Below are 25,216 nucleotides of genomic sequence, written 5' to 3'. Positions count from 1 at the left end.
TATATTCGTAAAAACGAGAAACAAGAAGCCAGGATATAACCGACTATAACAGTTTGTTTGCTGAGAAGAATAAACCAAAGGCGCCCGTAGTTCGCGTGACGACCATGTTGGAACATTGCGACATACTGGTAATGAATGCGTTCTTTCATGCGAACAAAATTTTGTTTCAAACCCTACAATTTAGTTCCATGTGTTGAGCTTCTTTCGAAAGCGCCCGCTGCCATCTTAATTAAGAATTTGTGACGAAAATTACCGTAACTTGAAAAATTATTCTTCGAGGGTTACTGTCCTTTTCTCTATTCTTACTCTCACCTCGCCTCGCCTTACTCATCCAAATATTATGAATATTTTGTCTCTGTCCTGACCGCCTCTGTGGCCTAGTGGTCAGAGTTCCTTCCTACAGATCCAGAAGTCCGGGTTCGATTCCCGGCGCTACCAGATTTTCTGAGAAGTAGTGGGTCTGGAACGGGGTCAACTCAGCCTCGTGAGGATAATTGAGGCTCTACTTGACTAGAAAAGTAGCGGCTTCGGTCTAGAAAACCGAAATTAACAGCCGTGGGGAACCGTTGCGCTGACTACGCGACACCTTCTATCCGCTAAAGTTGGTACTAACTTTGCCGACAAGCGGCGGTCGCTCGGTCGGTATAGTTTTGCGGACTCAAGCCACAGAGTTTGTTGTTTGTTTGTTTTTGTCTCTGTCCTTCGTTTATTTTCCCCTTCCCCGTACTCTGTTGTCTCTTTCAACCCCTGTTACTGTTTCTCTTCACTCCCATTCGCTACTCTTGAGGAAGCATCTCTTACTCTGTTTCTCTCTGTTCATTATTAAAGGAGTCGGGATAGCTCAGTGGGCATAGCGACAGAATATAGACCGGACTGTCGGGATTCGATTCCCGGCAGGAACAAGCTTCTTCTCTTCGTAACGTCCAGACCGGCTTTGGGGCTCGCCTAGCCTTACAGTGTTCTCTCAGAGCCCAGTCACATCTTCTCTCCACTTGTGTCCCTAGCATTTCATCGCGCTGGGCTTACTATTCTATCCATAAGATGGAGGCATGTTCCTCCGAAACGTCGGCAACTATCTAGTAGACCACGCTGTGTCACAAGGAGAATAAACTTCAGAAACTTTCGTTTTAAGTAGCCCCCACGTTTTGAGATAGAATGAACTTCTTCCGTTATTCATCGTCCGGTATTCTAGAAACTAGAAAACGTTTCGGAAAGTGGATCTGTTTCCGTCCTCGGGTGAGGGGGAAGAAACCTACTCAGTTGAATCCCTCAGAAAGAGCCAACCTCAATCACTGGTTAGCCTTTTCTAAGGAACCCAACAGAGTAGGTGTCTCCCGTATCACCTGAGGACTGAGACAGGCCCGGTTTCCGAAACCTTGTGTTCTCCAGTTTTTGGAATACCGGCAGAAGGAAGAAGTCCGTTATACACCATCGTCAGAACCCTTTAGAATCTACTACTTCCGTTATGTTTTAAGACACAGAATAATATTTCTGTGTGTGTACGAACCGTTTTAAACTCGTTCTTCCGTCGACGTTTCTTCCCAAGAAGCAAATGTAAAGTCGACAATAATGACAGGCCTAATTTACATGCAAACCGACGGTCGTCGTTCTTTTATTTGACGTGAACAGTTGATGTATTACTATTTCGTTACGGTCTCATTTCATGATGAATAAAGTAATGATTTCGTTAAGTGCAGACAAGTAATTATAAGATGGACTTGAACTATATAAAGACATCGGTGGCTGCGTAACGCATATTGTCCTTTAAATAAGGCCAGGTTTATGTAATTCATTAAGTGAGACCGTCCACGGTTGGTACACATCGCCGCCCGCGACTTGTGCTTCTTGCTGCTGCAGCTCTCCCGTCAGCAGGTCGGTCTGTCGCTGTAGCTGGAAGACACCACACGGCACCTGTAAAATAATACAAATACCATTACCGGCCATTCATAGGGGATTATTTTACACAATATTCTTGTAAACTCAGTAGGCGTAATGACGGGCTAGGGGCTACACGGCCGGGGTTTGATTCCCGGCAAGGGAAAGATTCTTCCCCACAATGTCCATACCAGTTCTGAGGCCCAGCTAACCTATCCCGTGGATACCAGGGGTAAAGTGGCCGGGGCATGAAGGTGACCCCTCACCTCCATCTAGTGCCGACGTCAAGAATGGTGGAGGTATACCTCCATCCCAGCATATGTCTTCAAGGCATAGTGCTCATTCACTTATTTATTAACTTAACTTAGAGCCGGGGTAGCTCAATCGCTATAGCGACTGGCTACGGGCTGGACGGCTGAGTGGTCGGAGTTCGAGTCCCGGTAGGGTCAAGAATTCTCTCTTCTCCGCGATGTCCAGACCGGCACTGGGGCCCAACCAGCCTCCTATCCAGTGGGTTCCGGTGGCTCTTTTCGTGGGGTAAAACGGCAGGAACATGAAGCTGAGCACTTACCTCCAACTAGTGCCGAGGTCAACAAAATATGGATCTGTACATCCACTTCCCCATACGCCTTCATGGCGTAGTGCTTAATTAGTTAAGCACAGGGACAACTTTACGGTTTTGCTGAATGATGGGCACTGTAATACCGACTCAAGCTACTTCCTCTGCTTCGTACCACCTTCTGTTCCTATTCGGAACTTCTTGCCAACACGACACAACAACAGGCCTTACCTTTGTTCATAAGGATTGCTTATTTAACGACTATCAGTAGCACAGCTTACCAGACTTACTGCTGTAGCGGTAACGCTCCTGCCTCGTGTTCGGAAGGTGCGCAGTTCAAAACTCGGCCGCGAAATCTGCTATCCTACTGAGATATTCTGTGATTTTCTTCATCTCCACGCAAATCCCCTAATACTACCTTAAAATAGGCCACGACGGCTTCCTTGCACATATTTCCCAATTCAGTTATTTACTTCCACCGGGTTGGCATAACTGTAACGCTTCTAGACGCTGACTGGGTGGCGATTGGTTCGAATTTCGGCCGGGACACCGGATGTGGTTTTCCTCAGTCCCTTCATACACATACCGGAATGGTATCTCGAACAGGCCACGATCACTTCCTTCTAAATCTTTTCCGATCTATCAGTCTACCATTCGACGTTACATAATTAGTGTTTTTCAAACTGTGGTCCGTGGCGTTTCACCAGATGATCCGTAGTACTGTATAGTCAATATAATATATGATTTGTAATAAACGAAATAATTTAAATTATAAAATTGTGATGAATCGTTGTTTAAAAAGCTTACCTTAAATTTGTTGTAAAATGATCTTTGGCAGTTTATTTTCACAGAAAAGGGGGTAATTGCGTGTTATTTACGGCTAAAGGGAGTGTCTGCAGTAGCCGGGAGTTTGAGAAATACTGGGCTTCGTACTGACAGAGCCCTTAAAATAACCAACGACAGAAATAATCTAGGCGTTATTATTATTGTCATTATTTTCACATGTATGAGTGACTGTAGACGGGGTTTGGATTGGTGAATGGGTTTACTGACCACCTATACACCCGACTCGTAAGTACAAGCAATTACAGCGCCACCGCTAATCACCACAATTCACAAATTGCCACAGCACCTTCTAAGCCTTATTCCAGCCTGCTGTGTCATCACCAGCCGTTTCCTGGCCACGGCTTCTAACATTTGAGATTCTTCAGCTCCACGCGCTCAGGGTCTCTCTTCACAACCTCCCGTGCAGAACTGACTAAACTACCCTTGTCAACATATAGGAACGGACCACATAGAAAGTACCCCGTTTCCATTGTTGTAGTCCAACTGTTGCATCATGAAGAATCTGATGCCTAGCGACGGGAACGTGTTTACCGAGCCGTTGCCCAGAAACGGTCTGTTTATAGAGTCACTGCTTAGCAGCGGGCCTGTACACATTATTATTATTATTATTATTGATGTGTTTGGGTTCGATTCCCGGCAAGGCGAGAGATTTTTCTCTTCATAACATCCAGACCGGGTCTGGAGCCCACACAGCCTCCTGTCCAATGGGTGCTGGGGGCTGTATCCCCTGGGGTAAAGCGGACCACACCTGCATCTAGTATCGAGGTCAAGAATGGTGGAGCTATATCTCCACTCCTCCACATGCCTTCATGGTATAGTTCTTAATTACATAATTAAGTACAGGGATAAGTTTTACTGCCCTCGTTGTGGATTGTGCTAGACAAGATCTGAGCCCACACACGCCTAATGAACGAAACAAGGCCTCGTAACTAGACCTGCCTAACCATACCTAATTTTAAATAAATACCAGTTTAAAATTGCAAACGAAAGTGGTCGTTCGGAGCAGCCAATGTATGTCTTAGTATTAATCGTTTGGGAAAGAAGTCTGAGTTATAGGCTGGTTATCCGGACAGCTTATAGTTTGCCAACCGAACCGGTTCCGTCGTACAGCCTGGTTTTCACCACACCAAATGCTCTTGACGTCGTTTCAGAAGCTCCCCCCCCTCCCGGCGTTTGGACATCGTCTCATTTTATAATTACTGAAGTTTCAGTTGGTCACAGATAAATTCCTTGTGGGACTTGTAATGCTTTTCTTTGTAGCGCTCGCATTTGCTGTCAACAAGTTCCCTGGAATGGTACAAGTTTGTGCGACCACAGAGCTCAACTCAGAATCTTGTCTCCCCCCCCCCTTGCACTCTAAAAATCATGAACATTAAAATGTACGAAGTTTAATTTTGCCCGAGGAGCCGGCATAGCGAGAGGCTACGAACCGGACGATGAATCGAAGCTCTGTTCTGGTAGGGGCAAGAGTGTTCACACTGGCTCTGGGGCCCGTCAGACCTCTTATGCAACGGGTACCGGGTGTTGTTTGCCTGTAGGTAAAGTGGCCAGGGCGTAAAGCTGACCACTGAGATCCATCTAGTGTGAGGAGAGCTATACCTCCATTCCCCCATACGTCTTCTTGGCGTGATGCTTAATTAATGAAGCACAAGAACCACACTACTGTTGCTTTATAATTTCACCGTTTGTTTTGTATGGATGAGAAATATGGGAAAACAAAATGTTGGTGAATAGTTCTATCTTCTGAGCTATAACGGTGTATAGTGTTCTGCGTTGTAATGTTGTGTACTTGTGTGCTTGGGGGGTACAGTATCTCCATCTTCAGGACAAAAGTGAGCCAAGCAGGAAACCGGCAGCAAGCAGAGCCGCCTGCTTCATGTTTCTGTCTTGCTTGGTTTACTCTTAGACCCTGAAGACGAAGGCGATATGCTGTTCCGAAACGTCGGTTTATTTTCACCGGACTACACATTGTATACCAGGAGATACAACTCTTCATTAGCACCGCTGCGAGAACCTCGAGCCCAAAATAAAACCGAAGGTGTTTGAGGGCAGAGTGCTGAAGAGCATGTCTGGAAGCCACACGAGGCTAGAGAGAATAGCAGCGACAGGCCACGGAAACCCCGACAATAATTTAGAATCACCCTGTACTATTAGGGCGATGAAGTAAAGAGGGTAACATGAGCGGGGCATTTAGTTCGCATGGAGGAGAAGATTAATTTACACAAAGCTTTAGTAGGAAAACTTGAAAGAACGACACCAGTCGGAAATCCTAGGCGTAGATGGTCGGATAATGTTATTACTCTCTTAGTTTCTCCTGCGCGCTTCTAAAACGTAGTGGCTGAAAACAGGCACATTTTATATTAAAGGTTACCTCGCGAATGACCTACCGAAGAATGGAAAATCGGCTGTGAAACACCGGGCATAATCCAAGTTGCTGACGGCGTCATTAAATAAACCATAAATATATGTCAGTAGGTTAAAGTAGCGACGACCACAGTGGCTGCGCGGTCTAAGGCATGAACCGTCTTAGCTCGCTCGAACACTGGGATCGTGGGTTCGAATCCCACTCGAGACATGGATGTCTGTGTTCGTGTTGTATGTGTAGGCAGCGGCCTTGCGATGGGCTGATCCCCCGTCCTATGAGTCCTACGGACTTTGTATAGATTAAGAAAGTGAAAAGGCGGCCAAGGTCCACAAGGGCTGTAGAGCCATAGGTCAGAGTATCTGTTCAAGTAAAGAGGTCCCTGTCGAGGTTCGAACCGATTGGCTCCAGAATAGGACACGTTTGGTTACGGGATGATGGGGAATAATTCCATTGGCTAGTGCCATGTCAAGTAGAAGAGCGGAGACGATAGATCACGTGAGGTGGATGAAGTAGTTCAGACTTGTTTGATATTTACCGATTTATCTAAACATTCTTCACATAATGACAGTCATTAGTGTACAATTGTTAACGTCAGTAATTATTACGCTTTCTTTTGCGAAGCAGGACAGTGAATTCTGGGAAGCCTTTATGCTGTCTTACTTCTCTCTGAATGCTACACTCGATGTGGCGAGGCTTAGCGGTACATGTGAGCTAAAGCGTGTCTGAAACATTATTTAGTTTGCATCGTTACAGTTTCATTGTAAAGTTAGTTTAGTTTTAGTTTCTTGAGATGGGGTGAGACTGAGTCCATTTGATACGTCGGCCACCAATTGGCCTATTATACCATCCCCGGAAGTCGGTGGAATGAGAATTGGCAGAGGAAACCGAAGTACTTGGAAGAAAAGTGCCACAGTGCCACTTTTTCCCCCCTTGGCACTACAGCCCCAGTGGGCCTAGGCCTACCTCCATGAACTCCGTTCACTTCGGTTTATCTAGATCTTACACATACGGTAGGATTCCTTGGGCGAGTGATCAGCTCGTCGCAAGGCCTCTACCTGTAGACAAACACAGAAAAACGTACACAAACATCCATTCCCTGAGTGGGATTCGAACCCGCGATCCCGGCTTCCGAGCGAGCGAAGACAGTGCATGCCTTAGACCGCTCGGCTACCATGACCGGCCCACTGCCACTTTATCCACCACAAATCCAACATGAGCTGAGCTGGACTCGAACCCGAGCCGTCGCGGTGGGAAGCCGGCGACTAACCGTCTGAGCCATGGCACGGCCTCATTATAAAGTTTTTTCTTTATTTCTAGTGGGGTGGGACTAAGTCCCTTGTTCTGCGGCCACTTCTAGACTATTGTACCAGCCCCAGATGATATGTGAGGGTGATTGTGGAGAAATTGGTGGAATGAAGATTGGCAGGGGAAACCGAAGTACTCGGAGAAAACCTGCCCCAGCGCCACTTTGTCCACCACAAATCCCACTTGACCAGACCCGGGATCGAACCCGGGCCGCCGCGGTGAGAAGCCAGCGACTAACCACTTGAGCTGTGGCGCGGTCATTATTATAAAGTTACTAAATTCTGTTTTGAACATGGGACGGGAGACAGTACTGCCATGCCGGAGATCTCATTTCAAACAGAAAAATTGTCATACGTAAGATTGTTTGCTCCATCAGCAACGTCTGAGACACACTACCACTGGATGTACCAGCTCTCTGAACACTGACAAACTTTACAACTTCCCCGCAGAGGGTATTTATGGGTCTCTTATGATTCTTAACCATAAACAGCGCAAGTTAGCTCAAGCGGTAACGGTATCTTGTACTCAGTAGGTTCAAGGCCCCATTTCCGGCAGGAATATCGACTGTTTTGAAGTTCATGGTTTTCCTCGGCCCCTCCAGGCAAGTGCCACCGCTTCCTTCCACGTCCTTTCATTCCACGCCGCTGTAAGGACCTAGAACCCCGTGTAACTCAAAACTGTTTTCTGCTGACTTCACACGTGGAACGCGATTGCAACAGCGTCTGTGGCCGGCAATGCAGCAACCTGTACGTTTCTTTTCTTCTAATTTCGGTATTTAACGACGTCGTCAGTATTGAGACTATATACCTTCGATGACTGGATGATTAACGAACGTGGAGCAGTTTATGGAAAGAGAATTGGCAGGGGAAACCGAAGTACTCGGGGGCAACCTGCCCCAGTGCAACTTTGTGCACCATGAATGCTACACGAACTGAACTGGGATCGAACGCGGGCCGACGCGGTGGGAAGCCTGAACATTAACGTCTCAGTTTTCCTGCGGCTAACTGCGACAGTTCATGTCGTAATCAAGATTTCCTTTCGGAGTCTCTCGTTCCTCTCGGAATCAGATTTCTTTCCTCACTTACTTACTTACTTACTTACTTACTCATGGAGCTGAGCCCTCCTGGAGGAGCCGCCAATTGTGCAGCTACTCAAGAATTTCCCAGCATTTTATGGAACCCAAAGGTTCATCACCGTGTTCACAAGAGCCCCCCACTGGTCCCTATCCTGACCCAGATCAATCCAATCCATACCATCCCATCCTATCTCTTTAAGATCCACTCTAATATTGTCCACCCACCTACGCCTTGGTCTTCCCTGTGGTCTCTTTCCTTCTGGCTTTCCCACCAATATCCTATACGCATTCCTCGTCTCCCCCATTCGTGCTACATGACCTGCCTACCTCATCCTCCTTGACTTGATCATTCTAATTATACTTGGAGAAGAGTACAGGTTATGAAGCTCCTCTTTATGCAGTTTTCTCCAGCCTCTTGTCACTTCATCTCTCTTTGGTTCACATATTCTGGTCAGCACCCTGCTCTCAAACACCCTCAGTCTATGTTCCTCCCTTAATGTCACAGACCAAGTTTAACACCCATACAGAACCACAGGCAAAATTATAGTTTTGTACATTCTAATTTTTATGTTTTTGGACAACAGACTGCTTTCCGGAAATGTTGTTTAGCGTTAGGGTGGGGCATTGCTCTGCTGACAACGTACGTTGCCATAGGGGGTGGGGGGGTCATGCTTCTACCCCCCCTCCCGGTTTTCTTTTAGAAAAATAAGAACTGGAGGAAGAGAGGAAATATGTAAAATATTTATAATAACAATACAGCAATACCTCGCATAGTCCGGTTTGAAAATTTCAAAACAAACTGAATTTTAAATGAGCAAAATAAAAATAAATTCTAAAAAATTAGTATACAAAATTATTTTTAATATATAAATGATCGGTTTCTTTCCTTTATACGGTCAAGTCCCTTTTTGTGCGGTTTATTTTTATGTGGTTTTAAAGTTATGCGATACGATACATATTTCAATTTTTCTTCTGGGGTTCCCCGCTGTATACGTATGTACCTATGCTCGGGTCGTTCGTTCTTGAGCTCTGACAGCTATCGCTGGAGGAGCTGGGGAGAGCACTACTTCACCGGAATTTTGGAAGAGCTACATCAGAAACGTTATCGAAAATATAGACGAAGCATGACATGAATTAACGGCAAGCAATGTGAGGGCAGTATGGAAACATATCATACAACAGTGTGTATATATTAACCGTCTTTTAGTGCATACAATTTCACTTGTCACTTCACACCACGTGTTTCGGCATCATTCTGCCATCCTCAGGTGCATTAATCACGTTAAACCATTACACTGCCTGTCATCAAGTGTCCATTTTAAAGTGATATAAAATGTGTGTTCGTCGTTGTTCAGTAATAAAATTTATGTATTAAAACTTGTTAAGATCTATCATCTTACATGTCGTATATCAAACTCGTGTGTAATGCCATTCATCCGCTATGGGAGTCGTTCTTCTTATGTTTTAATTGTGTATATACTGTGTCTCTTGATGTGTCTTTCTTATGTGGCTGCGTGCGTTGTATTGCTGGACGTATGTGTGTGTGTGTGAAACACACACACATGATGATAGATCTTAACAAATTTTATTAATGAACAAAACGAACACACATTTTATATCATTTTAAAAATGGACACTTGATGGCAAGCAGTGCAATGGTTCGACGTGATTAATACACCTGAGGATGGCAGAATAATGCCGAAACATGTTGTGTGAAGTGACAAGTGAAATTGTATGCACTACAAGACGGTTAATATATACACACTGTGGATACGAATCAGTGCAACAGGACGCTAAAATACAACAACATATCATAACACATTGTGCAAACGATTTCATTGGTTTTGAAACTCATTTTGCTGAAGTCACTAATAACAGTGGAAACTGGACAGCAACTTGGTTTCAATGAGTTAGATTCCGTCAACGTAATTGAGTGCATCAAATCGAACACTAATGAACTACACAATGAAACACTTATTAACACAGATGAACAACGGGCTTATGAAGAACTGGAGGGCAACTTAGACAACGACGACTGTGTTGAAGTGCCTGCACGAGAATTAACAGCTGAACAACTATAAAAAATTATTGGAATGGTTGAAACCTTGTCAGAGCATATTATGGAAGTTGATCCCAATATTGAACGTAGCCTTACAATTCGCCGAACGATAAACAATGCAATTCGTTGCTACAAAGAAATGTATGAAGAGAAAAGGCCAAACAAGAAAATGTGCAGACATCAATATTGCAATTTTTAGAGAATAAAAAATGAATTGCGAAAAAGATTTTTTAAAATTATTTCTAATAAAGACATTTGAATTTATTAATCGCGTTTTATTTATTGAAAATAGAATTTTTTTTTGGAACCAATTATCAATTTTGTATGCATTTAGTTCCTCGATTAGTCCGGTTTCAAACAGTTCGGGATATTGGCGGAACCGATTACCCGGAATATGCCAGGTACTGCTGTATATATTTTTTAAATATGTTTCAAGACATTATCCGTCGTCCTGCTTTTGTCTAAAACATCATTCTATTTACATTACAAAACAGCGTTTCGGAAAGTGGATTCTGTCTCCGATCCTGAGATAGGGACTACCTCTATTGATTGGGCCCAACTGAGTAGGTTTTACCTGAAGACGGAGACAGTTCAGTCTCTGAAACGTTGTGTTTTGAAATATAAACAGGACGGTGTTTGAGATAAAAACAGGGTGATGGATAAGGTCCAAAAACATATAATATTTGTACTAATAATATACCATCGTCTCCGGTCTAGAAAACCGAAATTAACGGCCGTGGGGATTCGCTGCGTCGACCACGCGTCACCCTCTATCCGCTAAAGTTGGCACTAACTTCGCCGATAAGCGGCGGTCGCTCGGTCGGTATGGTGCGCTTGCAGACTAAAAACCACAGTTTTTTTTTTTCTTTTAATATACCATCGTCACAAACTCTTAGGTCTTATTAGTCTTAAACGGGTTAAACGTAAGTTCGTAAGCAAATTTTCCAGCTCTCACCGCCTGGAAATAATCGTGACAGCGCCCATTCATTACAAGGCAACGTTAAGAGCCACGGCATGAAGACACATGAGCGAATGGAGGTATTGCTCCATGAATTCTTAACCTCGGCGCTAGGTGGAGGTGAGTGGTCAGCTTCATGACCCAACCGCTTTACCCCCCGACGGAAGAGCTTTCGAAGGCCGTTTCGTCGTTTCTACCACTGGAATAGAGACTGGGTGAACCCCCACTACACCCTTGAAAGGAACTGAACTTCGATTCCTCGGTCGTCCAGTCCTTAGCCCTGTCGCTGTGCTGACTTCCTGTTTCTCATCTGCAGAATCCGGTTGTCGGACCCACCCAGCTTTCTTGTCACTGTGTATAGATAGCCTTTTCCGCTGAAGCGGCCGGAGTGTGAAGCTAACCACTCATCTGCGTCGAAGTCAAGAATGTGTGGAGCTATATCTCCTCTATACCCCTCCCCCCATCTTCATTTTCTTGATGCGGTGTGTAAGTATGAGGACTACGTCATTTGACTGGTGATGACGTGAGGACATAGCAATGCTGATGGCTGTAGCATTGGTTTGCGACCAAATTTGGATGAGTAACCGTTCGAGATCAAACCGCGTTAAAGTTACGTTGATGCCGTTCTGACCAATCACAGTTCGCGACAGTGTGACAGTGACATCTGTCACTTCCACTCAGAAGAAGAGGGCTACAGTTTCTTCCGAAACATCACTTGGACAAGGCGACAGCCCAGTGAATCCCGAATGTATTCAGAAAGTTGACTTGAGCGGTAAAGCTTTCTTGCCCTGTATTCGGTAGGCCCCCAGTTCGAATTTCGGCCTGACTGAGGTTATGCGTGATTTTCCTCAGTGCCTTAAATTAGGCATTACCGATTCCTTCCACATCTTTCCAATTCGTTACTCACTGCTGGTCTCGCCAGCACGTGACTCAGACCATATTTTACCGGCACACGACACTATTCGACGCCATACAGTCTTGAGAAGCGTCTGTAAATGTGTTTCAAATAAAAAGGGATACTGAAAGTGCAGTTTATTACTTATGCTTGTAGTCAGCTTAGTTATTCACCGAAATATTTTTTCCGTCAACACAATGTTTAATTTATATAAGCAACTTTTAGCAGAAAACCCATTTCTCTATGTCATATCAGACGTTTAAGGTTGGCGGCGTTTGATCCTGCAGTCATTCTCTAAGACGGGCCTGTTTACTAGTATATGTTATCTTACAGTATCAGGATACAGAAACTGTTATGTTGGTATACGGAATTTGTGGCATCGACGGCAAATAATCTTACAACTTTCTAGTGCCATTATGACGCAGGAATGTTAATTTGCCAATTGCCGGGCAGAGCGATCGTTAAACAGTTCACAGATATTTGAGAAACAGCTTCCGGTTTTTATCAACTGGAGTCAGCTGCACTTTAATTATCGACAACAACAAACAGTGTCTGAAGTCCAGGTACTTAACTGTTGATGGCTATCATGAAGATAAGGTGTTTCTTTTTCTTGTTTCGTGATGATCACAGTAATTATTACATGTACACCCAATGCTAGGCAACGTGCTGATCACAATAATTATTACATGTACACCCAATGCTAGGCAACGTGCTGGTAAACGAGTTCCCGCGAAGACAAATTCTTGATAAACAGTCCGTGCCAAACAGCAGTAGAACGGTGTTATATGCAATCCGTTTCTAAGCAACGGAACTGTAAACACGTCTACAATAATAGGTGTTTTCCGTGGTGTCTGTGCAGTGTGCTTATAAGAGAAGTGAATTCAGATGCCAGTTCACCCGTGTGGAGGCGGATTCGAATACCTCCACCGTGAACCTCCAAGTCGTAGGAGGCGATGAAAAGGAAAGTCTCAATCTGAGACAGTAAAATATGGTCACGAATCCCAAGGGACTCGGACCCGAAAAAGACTGCGCTGGCAAGGGCCAGCAGCATATACAAAATACAGACCAATCGTCTCGTTAGAGAGGGCGCCTCACGAAAGCAAGACTGTAACTGTCAAACAGCAATAAATATCTGGTCATGAGCCCCAAGAATGACTGACTGACTGACTGACTGACCGACCGACCGACCGACCGTCAGTTGCAATGTGACTTTGACTTCATGCCAGTTTACCCGTGTGGAGGCGGGGTCTAATACCTCCACCGTGATCCTGCGATTCGTAGGAGGCGACGAAAAGGGAAGTCTCAAATCTGAGACAGTAAAATATGGCCGCGAGTCGCGACTTTGACTTTGATGCCAGTTCAGTTCAGGGCAGTTAGGAGTGAATAATATCGGCAGAGGCACGCGAACAAGAAAGGACAGCGAATTTGAACTAGGAGTACAGAAGAGTACAAGAGGTCAGCCTGTGAAGACTTCGAGTGTGCTGTAGCACAGTGATATTGGGAGTGTGTGATTTAGCGAGACTTTTATCGTTCCCGTGTTACAAATCCGTTTCCAGGAAACTGATAGTGAAGACTAGTGTGGAATGAATGAGAATTGCATAAATCAGCAGTAGTGTAATAACTAATTGTAGTTGCGACCTGTAGGTAGTTAATAAATCCAGTTACGAATCCAAACCCGCGCCTTGGTCATCGACACTCGACCCCCAGAATCAAGCATATGTGGCAATTGAATTCGGCCAGTGTTCGTACCGACTGCAGGCGCAGTCCCTCCAAGCCTCACCAACTGAGAACTGTGACCACTAGCAAAGTGTAGCGAGGCGTTTCGTGAGCAGCTAGTGATGCTTGTAATGATTAGAGATAAAAGTAGGAGGTAAAGTCCGTACTGTTAGAATGTATGCCCATTTTGCGAAATGACAGTAGAAAAATTGTGATTATAAAAAAGTTAAAGCCATCCCTGTAACAGGCCCATAGGGTTGTGAGACGTCGAGACTCCCACATTTTCTAGACAGTCGGTTCAAAGATGGCGGTAAAGCTCTCAGAATTACGCTCCGGCCGCCTTTTACCTATAGGAATATTCCTGGTACTCATTTGTTAGCGGCTGAGTCGACCCCAGGGCCACAGTGCGGCAGGAAGGATTAGAAAACTCCAATGATCTCATCGGGAATCGAACCGGCGACCTTCCGGCTTGTGGCATATTGCCTGAACCAACTACGCTACCGCAAGCCCCCGATAATGATAATTCGCTTAAATTCTTTATCTCCTTACGTGCCTACTTAGCAGCAGCACGACGACGACAATAATAATAATAATAATAATCCGGTCTAGAAAACCGAAATTAACGGCCGTTGGGATTTGTTGTGCTGACCACGCGACATCATAACTTCGCCGACAAGCGGCCTCCGCTCGGTCGATATAGTTCGCTTGTGGACTAAAGCCACGAAGTTTTAATAATAATGATAGTTTGAATGCTGATGGTAGTAAATCTGTGGTCAACAAGGTTACTGTGGTGACATAAAAAGAGAACTGTTTTGTTGAAAGTAATTCTTACGCGCTGATTCTGAACGTAGACACGGCTTTCCATTACGTCACAATTTTGTGTACTGAACTTTTCGACAAAACAGCGCGTTCTTCTTTGTGTTTTTTTTTTCCTTATTACTTTCGGAGAGCCATTCGGTGATTTTTATAGTCTAGCTGCTCACGGCGTCGTAAAGTAACTCACCAAAACCATATTATTGTTACTACTACAATTACTACTACCGCCGCCGCCGTTGTGTATGTGGTGAAGCGATTACGAATGGAAGTCCCAAAAATAAAGTTACGTATTTAATGAAGGATCAGAGGTTCTCACAGCGGTAGTTATGAAGAGTTCTGTCCTCTGCGATATAGCGCCCTGTAGTCCGTTGAAAGTAAGCCGACTTTTCGGGACATGTTTCCATCTTCAGGGTCGAAGAAACCAGCATGATCTGCTTACTACATGCTTCATGCTGTCTTGCTTGGCTTATTCGACCCTGAAGATGGATGCGATATGTTCCTCCGAAACATCTCTTGACTTTCAACGGATTACACGGCGTTCTAACCCAGAAGATAGAATTATTTTTACGTAATTAATGTTGGAACCGAAGTCGTGTAACCTTGCAAAAGCACACGTTCCTATTGGCAGGCTCAAGAGAATTGTGTTGCCCGCGTAAGTTCGGTTTGTGTACAAACGGAAACGTGGGCTTCGCCTTTTAATTCACACGCTGTGCCTGTGCCCCTGCCACCGAAGTGTGTTGTACGCACTATCTGCGTGTAGATCTCAAGTACGAGTATTCTGGTTGTAGCGTAAAGGCGCGTCCACATTACTCGTGCTCGTGCGTCAGAAGCTTACTGCTGTGAAGAAATGCGAAGGCTTTGTATGCAAACCAGTTTGGGCGTCCACTTCTGCAGCTCAAGATCCTGATTTTCCGGTAGCTGTAAGCTTCTGACGCACGAGCACGAGTAATGTGGACGGGCCTTAATGATCACAGCATCAGATCAGTTCACAGAAACTTGTTCCGCGCCCCGATCTTCATAATTTCATCGCGTTTCGCAGATGGCGAGAACTGAAGACGGATTTTACAACATAGAAAAAAAATATGTACGAAAGTATGAATAGCAGCCGTAACCTTCGGTTATCTGTCAAAGAAAGAGCGGTTGTTGACCTGATTGTAGTATTATTATTATTAATGTATTTTGATGTGTGTTTAGCATGCCTTCACATCTCCACGGACACTTCTCACGCTGCGGGCACATGATTCGTGTAAGCTTCCTTGTCTGCAGATAATGCTATTAACTGGGGCCATCTGTCCGACGAGGCGCTGTCATATACCGTCACAACAAGCAGAATACGATTTCTCCTGTAATATGCTGTTGTTCCTAGTGTAAACTTTAGTCTTCTGTACAAAGTTTTCGTTTAATCTTGTGCCAGCACGCCAATAGCTATCGGTGCAGTTGCAGATGACGGATGGACTGCCAAGCATCTTGCCCTCGCTTCGCGTTACTCTGATCTCGCCGCCGCACTTCCTGGTTCCTGCATGCCCCCGCTATCTCTCTGACCGCATCAAAGGATCTTCGTTTTCTTATAGTCTTCTGCCATTTTCTGACATTGTTTATACTTGTTATGTCCTTTATAGCTTTCTGGTCTATTTAGCAGGTTCTGTCATAGCATTTTGTAACCTTCCAGCATCTCAGTCAGCCGGGATAGCGACTCGCTACGGGATTAACGACCAAGGGATCGGAGTTCGAGTCCCCCTGGGGCCAAGAATTTTCACTTTTCCATGTAGTCCAGACCGGCTCTGGGATCCACCCAACCTCCTATCGAATGGGTACTGGGGGGACTTTCGTCGGGCGTAAAGCGGCAATGGCGTGAAGCTCACCATTCACGTCCAGCTGTTGGCGAGGTCATGAAAATGTGGATGTATACTTCCCCCATACGCCTTCATGGCAGAGTGCTTAATTAGTTAAGCACAGGGACAACTTTACATTTTATCCGTCCATAGTTTTAGCCACTCCTACCCGTGTGGCATTTTTAGCCTATTTTTTTTTGTACAAGGATCGTATAAAAATGACGCGTCCAGCAATTATTCTGGTGTCGTGTGTGTATTCGTTGCCGCGGTAACGTTTCACCCCCTGATCTTTGGAAAAATGAAAGGCCCATGAGATCATCTTGCTCTCTTGTCTCTGTATCCTCCCCCTAATTTTTTTTTCGTTCTTTTCGGCCCATATCGTATCAAAGGAAAGTAGGCGGTTAGTTCTTCCCTTAACTTCTTGTTCAGATTTCTAGCTTTCTAGTCTTCTCTAGCCACGCCTTTATTCTCCAAAGCAACCTAGACGGATTTCGATGGCGTCTGGTACTCTGTTGCGGGGAAGAGGAAATGTAGTCCTGTGCTTAATTAAGCACCACGCCGTGTAGACTTGAGGGCGTACAAGTATTATTATTATGGCTCTACAGCCCTTTGTTGGGCCTTGGCCTCTTTTTCAGTTGCTTCATCTTATACACAGTTGGTAGGGCTCCTTGGATGGGAGATCAGCCCGTCGCAAGGTCGCTACCTACACACAGAACAACACAAACATAGAATAAACGCACACAGACATCCATGCCTTGAGTGGGACTCGAACCCACGATCCTAGAGTTCGAGAGGATGAAGACAGTTCATTCGGCAGCGTTTTCAGATACACAGGATAAAGTAGGGAACGCAGACCATGCAAAGAAACGTGATTCGAAGTGTCCGCCCAAGGCTGGGCGACCGCTGCAACCCGTCCACATAACTCCGGTTGTTCTGCCGGTCATACAGTATCTCACACGGTCACAATGGGCTCTTAGCTTCGCCATGTTTGTCCGCTTGTTACGACTCGAGAACCGATGGGCAGGTTTACTGAAACTTACGGATACATTCCAGTCACGTGATATTTGGGTTTGAGGTTCTGCAAGAAGTAATTGTGATGAATTTTCTGCGATGTAACGCCGTATAGTCCGGTAGTTCTTCATGCTGGTTACTTGCTTGGCTCACTCTTCAGTCGTTAAGTTGGAGGTAGTATGCACCTCCACAACGTCGGTGAACTGCTGCCAGACTATACGGCGTTATATCCCGGTATAGCGACCGGTTACGGGATGGACGACCGAGGTTTCAGAGTTCGACACCCGGCAGGATAAAAAATTCTCTTCGCCACGTCGTCCAGACCGGCCCTGGGGCCCACCCAGCCTCATATCCAATGGGTACCGGGGGTAAAGCGACAGGAGCGTGAAGCTGACCACTAACCTCCAACTAGTGTCGAGGTCAAGAAAATATGGATCTATACATCCACTCCCCCATACGCCTTAATTACTTAAGCACAGGGCACTTTACCTTACGTTACATGCCAGAGTAACAGTAACGAACGTTTGATATGAAGACCTACACGCTTTTCCGGGCGCACCTCGGGCATAACTCGCCAAATATCGGAGCCAAAATATGTTTCAAACAGAAATTTGAGAGCAAAGTCAATCACGAAATTTGTGCACAGTACATTTTCTCTATGTGTCTTATGATCTACGACATAATTAAACGGAAGGGAGCCAATGCGCCAGACTGTCGCGCGCGGACTGTACTTCCCAACTTGGTTAACGAACCTCGGTTAAGCACGGTGTCTTGCCATATGACCTACTCTAGCCACGGGTTGCGAGAGGATAAACGGAAAATTTCTTGTTTCTTTCGTGGAGTAAGTGCACATTGAAAAATGTGAAGTATGTTTTCTTGCGTGTCTTGGTACTCAGAACCAAGGTTTGCTGGCTGGTAATGCGATGATAAGCTTCGTAACCGTTGCTGAACTAGTTTTGTACAACTACAGAGATTAACGTTACATTACCTAGCGTAATTTTCAGCACTGAATGGAACTGACTGAATTGGATTTGTGAGACCGGATCTGCGGTCTTCACAGCGAGCACTGGCTTCTGGGATGTGACACCGTGTATTGCAGTAGAAGTCCACTTCCGTTTCGGAGGAACATATTGCCTTCATATTCAGGACCGAAGAGTAAGTCACGTAAGAAACTGAGATCTTCTTTACCACGTACTTGTCGCTTGGCTTCTTGCTTCACTTGTTCTTCTTCCACCCTGAAGATGAAGGCAGTACGTTCCTCCGAAACGACGGTGAGTTTCTCAGCGTCACATCCCAGGACTCTTCAGAGCTGTTCTCATTCATTGGACAAGAACTGTCAGACTTCTGTTCTGTATGGAATATTGACGAAAGCTACAGTCCAGACACCCAGTGACACAAACTTCAGTTTGTTACCCTACTCTCTTCATAAAAAAAAAAGAGGCTTATGAGATCACCTTGCTGCCTGCCTGTATATCCGGCCTAATTTTTTTCATTTTCTGTGCGGTCCCTTTCGTATCAAAGGAAAGCAGCTCATCAGTTCCTGTCATGCGCATGCGCGTCTGCTGCCTAGACTATCATGAAGCTGGACTGTGCTGCTACCTAGCAATAACACATAGAAGAAATATTACATTCATTACAACTGTTTTACTTCCATTTGTGCCCTATTTACTGACTGTCCCTCGTATTTACAATAGTCAAGTCAATGAGGATGAGATGGGCAGGGCATGCAGCGCGCATGAGACAGAAAGAGAACGCATACAGGGAGAGCCAGAAGGAAAGAGACTGCTAGGAAGTTACAGATGTAGGTGGGAGGATAACATAAAAATTGGATGAGGTATGGGCTGGTTTCATCTGGCTTAGGATAGGGACCAGTTACGGACTCATGTAAACATGGTAATGAACTTTGAGGATCCATAAAATGTTGCTAAATTTTGTAGTAATTGAGCAGTTATTGGCGTCACAAGAAGGACCCATCTTCATGGAGTTATATAGTTCAAAAGAGTTCTCTTTTCTGGGATATAATGCCGTATAGTCCGTTTAAAGTCATCAGACGTTTCGGAGTAGCATGTCGCCTCCATCACCAAGGCCGAAGAATGGGCCAAGTAAGAAATCAACGTGAAGCAGGTAGTAAACAGACCTCAAATCCTGCATAGTCCGTTATGTTCTATGTAGTGATGGTGTTGAGTGTAAAGGCGCGTCCACATTACTCGTGCTCGTGTGACTCGCTATGCTCGCGAGTAATGTGGACGATATGACAAGTCACGAGACAAGCAAATTTTTAATTTAAAACTATAGCCAGTAAATTAAATTACGACTACAGCCTCTACACACTACGAGTAAATGTACGGATCATCACGCGCCGAAACCTGGCGAGCAACTGAAGTAGTGTGAACGAAGATTTACGAGCACAAGTAAAAGCCAGGCGAGTCTCCCGACGAGCACGAGTAATGTGGACGCGCCTTAAGATTACACCAAGCAAAGTGACGTGTAGTGCTAGGGCTGAGGCCGCCATGTTCCAGAAAGTAACTGAAACATAACCATGGACTATGGATCTGACGTGTCTCAGTGTTTCTACTACCCAATGTATTCATTGCGCTGAGGAGTTGCGTTCGCTTGTGTCCTGGTTAGCGATTCTGTCAATAACACATATACGTGTATACCGGGCGGGCTTAGAGGCCGGGGTAGCGCAGTCGACATAACGACTGGCTACGAGTTGGACGACCTAGGGGTCGAAGTTCGGGTCCCAGTAGGGTCAAGAATTCTCTTCACGTTGTCCAGACCAGCTCTGGGACCCACCCAGCCTTCTCTCCAATGGGTACCGGGGGGTAGAGCGGTAGGAGCGTGAAGCTGACCACTCACCTCCAGCTAGTGCCGAGGTAAAAAAAAAAGTGGATCTATACGTCCCCTCCCCTATACGCCTTCATGGCGTAGTGCTAAATAAGTTAAGCACGGGGACAGCTTCACCTTCACCGAGCAGGCTTACCGGGACATATTATTGATTGAAGAGATTCGTGGTTTACCTCAGTCCCACCTGACAAATGTGAAAATAATACCTTGATTAGGCCACGACAGCTTCCTTCCTAATCCTTTCCAGTTCATAATGTATTCATCAATTCGACGCTATATAGCGTAGCTCCTTGAGAAGCCGCCAGATGCTCAGCCACTCAAGAATTTCCTAACAATTTATGGAACACGAAGGTTCATAATCGTGTTCACAAGAGCCCTCCAATCGTCCATATCCTGAGACAGATCAGTCCATATCACCTCATTCTCTCTCTCCAAGATTCATTTTAATATTCTCGCCTACGTCTAGGTCTTCCCAGAGGTCTCTTTCATTCTGGCTTTCCCACCGAAATCCTATACGCATTAAATAACGCAGAAAAATGTAGTTTATGTATAAGACCGAAAAGTTTGTGACGATGGTACATCAGTACAAATGTCATGTTTATGCACGTTATTCATTGACTTGCCTTTATCTGAAAACATAGGACGATTGATAAAGTCCAAAAACATGATATATGTACTAGTTTATATATGCTGGAAACATTTTGATGAAATTTGGTAAAAAAAAAAAGTAAAGTTATCCCCGTAACAAGTCGTGAAGACCCATAGGGTTGTGAGACGTTGAGGGTCCCACATTTTCTAGACAATCGGCCCAAAGATGGCGGTAAGGTTGTCAGCCTTACGCGCCGGCCGCGCTTTACTCCCCAGGAAAATTATTTAATTAATTCCTGGTACTCATTTCTGTTAGAGGCTGAGCCGACCCCAGGGCCATAGTGCGGCCGGAAGGAATAGGTCAATTGAAAATAATTCAATTATGTCATCGGGATTTGAACCCGCGAGCTTCTGGCTTGTAGCATAGTGCCTCAACCAACTACGCTACCGCGTGCCCCCACGATGAAATTTGGTAGGGACATTAAAACACTGGAAAATGTCCTGAACCCTAATAGCATAGGGTTTGGAAGGCACGTGTGAGAGCAAATCTTTGACAGGTGTTAGATTTTCGTTGAGCATTTGGGGGAGGGGGTAAAGTTGTGTGAAATATACTTAGCTTTCGGTTTGATAGCGATAAGGGTTGAATCACTGGCGTTGGGCATGTGAAATTTGGTATGACGATAGGGACTAGCCCTATCGATTGGGCCCAACTAAGTGGGTTTCGCCTGAAGACGGAGACAGTATGACGATAGGGACTAGCCCTATCGATTGGGCCCAACTGAGTGGGTTTCGCCTGAAGACGGAGACAGTATGACGATAGGGACTAGCCCTATCGATTGGGCCCAACTGAGTGGGTTTCGCCTGAAGACGGAGACAGTATGACGATAGGAACTAGCTCTATCTATTGGGCCCAACTGAGTGGGTTCCGCCTGAAGACGGAGATAGTGTGACGATAGGGACTAGCCCTCTCGATTGGGCCCAGCTGAGTGGGTTCCGCCTGAAGACGGAGACAGTACAGTCTCCGAAACGTTGTGTTTGAAATGAAAACAAGATGATGAATAATGTCCAGAAACACAGTAGTTGTTATGAAGACAAATAACTGACATACTTCTGTATTAAATGTTGTTTCGAAGCCAACGGTTAGAAACATGGCAACGAGGCGAAACTTTGAGTTCATACTTGGAGCAGCTAGGAGCATTCAAACAAGCTGTGTGCATGTCGGTTCGAATTGCAGTGTATGATACTGCTGTGAAACTCGTTGAGAATTCCGTGGTCTTACCTTCTGTTATATAGACGTTCCTACTTCCCTTGCTTACTCCGCATTTATTTCCAGACCTACATGTTATCGAATGATACGTCGAGGCCTCGTTCAACGCCATCTCGCACGGATAACACGCACAAATAGTAAAGTGTAAACCTTCTCCTTTAGACAGTATACTGCACTTCACATATTCACATCGAATTTTATCAGACACTCACAGAATAGACACGATACAGTGAAATAAAAAACTGCTCGCTTTTTCGTGACCTGCTACGTAACTTATGTTTATGCAACGTGTTAACGCTCAACAGTTCGTTGCTATAGTAACCCGAAATGGCGCAACGACTGATAACTCTCACGCCTACGAGATTTTTTTTATACACGACAAGGGACATTATCTTGTTATGCTGTGGTACGTGGGTCGATGCGGGTGGAATTATAGCAGGTAAGAGCGGGTTCTCTTGTTGAGAAATGTCTGGCTCGTAGAATCGTTTCATTGGTTAACTGAAACATTTGTTAAGTCCCAAGGAAGCGGCCGTGGCCTAAGCTAAGATAGTTTCTGTACTGACGAAAACCATGAACAGTCTTACAGTCTATATAGCCGGTGTCGGGGTTAAGATACGAACCCAGGACCCACTGAATACGGATCAGCAGTGTTATCGAGTCGACCACGGCGTTTGGAAGTGGAACTGAGTAGGGTTTGCTGTTGGGTGTGTACGCGAACGCTTTAGAACTTGGAGACAGTCAGCAAGAAAGCTACCGGAGCTGCTGTCCACGCGGCGGCGGCAGCTTGCGCCCTGGGCAGCGTTACTACACCCCCTCCCACACTCCCCCCGCAGCCATCGACTTGCCGTTTCTGGTTTTACCGGTACGGATTCGAAAACACGAACAGCTGGAATTGAATTATTCAGCAGATGAAGCGCAAACTTCTTTTTCTTTTTTATTTTGCTGGAATTTTGAAAACCTGCGCTCAGAATTCTTCTTGGCCATGCCAGACTGTGGGGCTTTAAGATGTGGCTAATATTATATGGGGCCCCTTTAAGGGGTTATTTCGCGGTGGAAGCACCCCTGAATATATTTTCACATTTTCACGCGTTGAAAATTAACATTATAGTTATGACGTCATGCTTAATTAAGCTCGGGGATAACTTTGATTGTTACCTTGCTAATTACGAGTTAGTTCTTCGTAAAACATAATATAAATTCTAGTGCAAATGGTTACGTTTACTAGTGAACAGTTTGGTGTAGCGGTAACACTCGAGACTCGTATTCGTGAGTTTCTCGGTTCGAATCTCGGCTGGGAAACCGATTTACTGACTTAGATTTTCGTTTTCCTCAGTCCTTCAAGACAAATGCCGGGATGGTAACCTCGATTAGGCAACGACCGTATAGCTGCAGATCCTTTCCACTTCATTAGTCATCCCACCATCCGACGCTAAGCGGTCTCGATACTGCAAACGGCGTTAAAAAACCAAAGGAGAAAAACAGTTAAATTTATTTCAATAAAAATTTTTGGAGGCATGAAGGTATGCGTCATGTCAAAAGGTGTGATAACCACCAGTGTTTCTGAGGAACTTGCTGCCTCCATCTTCAGGGTCAAAGTCTGACCAGATAAGACCACAATGAAAATCTCAAACCTCACGACGTTCTCAGATCTCACAGTTCGAGAATCAGTCAGTCGTAAACACGGCAGAACATGAGATTAAATTTTCATGTGATATTTTGAATGCGTTTAATTTAATAGTAGAATGTTTATAGTTAAGTCTGAGGGTAAAAACCCTTGAGTTACGAAAGTGTTTGTGAGTCCAAAGAGGTTAGTTACTCTTTGTAGAAGATATCAGGTTCATAACGGAACACGTGATGGGCCCAAAGAAACAAGTTACCCTCTCAGCCTTCAGTTACGTTATTAGCCTAGTTAATATCATCTAAGCGGCCTCCGTAGTCTAGAGGTAACGTTCCCACCTCATGACTCGTGGTACGCGGGTTCAAATACCCGGCGGAGGTCGTCGAATTTTTAAGGGCGGAAAAATTCAGGGAACAAGTCCTCCGGGAGGGACTTTAAGCTGTGTGTCCCGTGTCGTAACTTTACGGCACGTAAAAGAACCTCATATCCCCAAAGGGGATCACTGAGCCAAATTCCAGGACGTTTCCCGCCCAACAATAGTCTCTAAGGCCTCTGATAGATGGGGAAGCATTATAGACACCGCTAAGCAAGTGGCCGAACTCGCTTGCTCGGCGGGACTGATGGTACGCACCATTTATCGGTAGGGTAAAGAGACTGGTAGAATATCATAGAGGGAAGCACAATAGATCAGACTTATCGCGGTGCATGGGGAAACCCACCCTCTCTAAATAACTAACTAATATCATCTGCGTCTTTTGAGTCCAAGGAGTAGATACTTTGTCCTGTTTGGACTTAAAGGAAAAAATCAGATACAATTATTCCCTAGGTGGGGGATCAGCCTATCTCAAGACTTTATAGAAGATGAGTAACTCTCTGATTATTGACTTAGATTCTTATACTTTGTAGATGTGGGTGATGATGCCGCCATTTCTGAGGTACGTTCTGCCTCCATCATCAAGGTCAAAGTATGTAAGATGCGTAAGTTTCTGTGTATACAGGATCCAGTTCCGAAAAACTCCCCACTTTCCCTTCGCGTTATTCGAAACAGCATCATATGGGCCTATATACACAAACTTACCCACCTTACACACTCCGACCCTGAAGATAGAGGCAACATGTTCTTCCGAAACGTCGGCAACATCAACACCCACACGATGTAACCATCCGAGAACGATCAGCATGCACATTTATGTGTACGTTAAGCAGGTTATCTCAGTGGCCTTCGTTTAACTTATGTATCAGTTTTTATTTGTGGTAATTTTTTTACTTTTCCGTCTGATATTTAACTTTTTTTTTAGTGTCGATAAGGAGCACTTCTGTTTCTCAGGTGGCGCTGTGTGCCGTAACGCTGTCATAAGTCAGTTTCGAAGCCGATGTCGTGTAAATATAGCGGTTTCCCGTAGCGGCGCTGTGCACTGCCGATCAATCTCCATTTGGCCACACTTATCTACAATTTCTGCAACTTCATTATTATCGTCCTGCCTCTTATGCAACCCATTAGCTTACCTTAGATAATTAGGTACTCTTATACCCCCCACCCCTCGCCATATTATCTCTCTTCTTCCACTACTGTTTTGTGAATCA

The 25,216-nt window shown here is 45.0% G+C and overlaps 1 protein-coding gene and 1 long non-coding RNA gene across 3 annotated transcripts in view; one reads left to right on the top strand and one right to left on the bottom strand.

The window, feature by feature from the left end:
* The window catches only part of LOC111872454 (serum response factor homolog), a 105,869-nt gene that overhangs the window by 31,866 nt on the left and 48,787 nt on the right, over positions 1 to 25,216 (top strand). The window lies entirely within an intron of this gene.
* The window catches only part of LOC111872455, a 26,084-nt gene continuing 2,128 nt past the window's right edge, over positions 1,261 to 25,216 (bottom strand). The window contains exon 3 of the long non-coding RNA XR_002844231.2: positions 1,261 to 1,911. This is a non-coding gene — a long non-coding RNA (uncharacterized LOC111872455). The remainder of the gene's footprint in view (positions 1,912 to 25,216) is intronic.

Source organism: Cryptotermes secundus, unplaced genomic scaffold (genome assembly GCF_002891405.2).
Source record: "Cryptotermes secundus unplaced genomic scaffold, Csec_1.0 scaffold505, whole genome shotgun sequence".
NCBI lineage: Eukaryota > Metazoa > Arthropoda > Insecta > Blattodea > Kalotermitidae > Cryptotermes > Cryptotermes secundus.
This window is presented reverse-complemented; position numbering and strand designations above follow the sequence as displayed.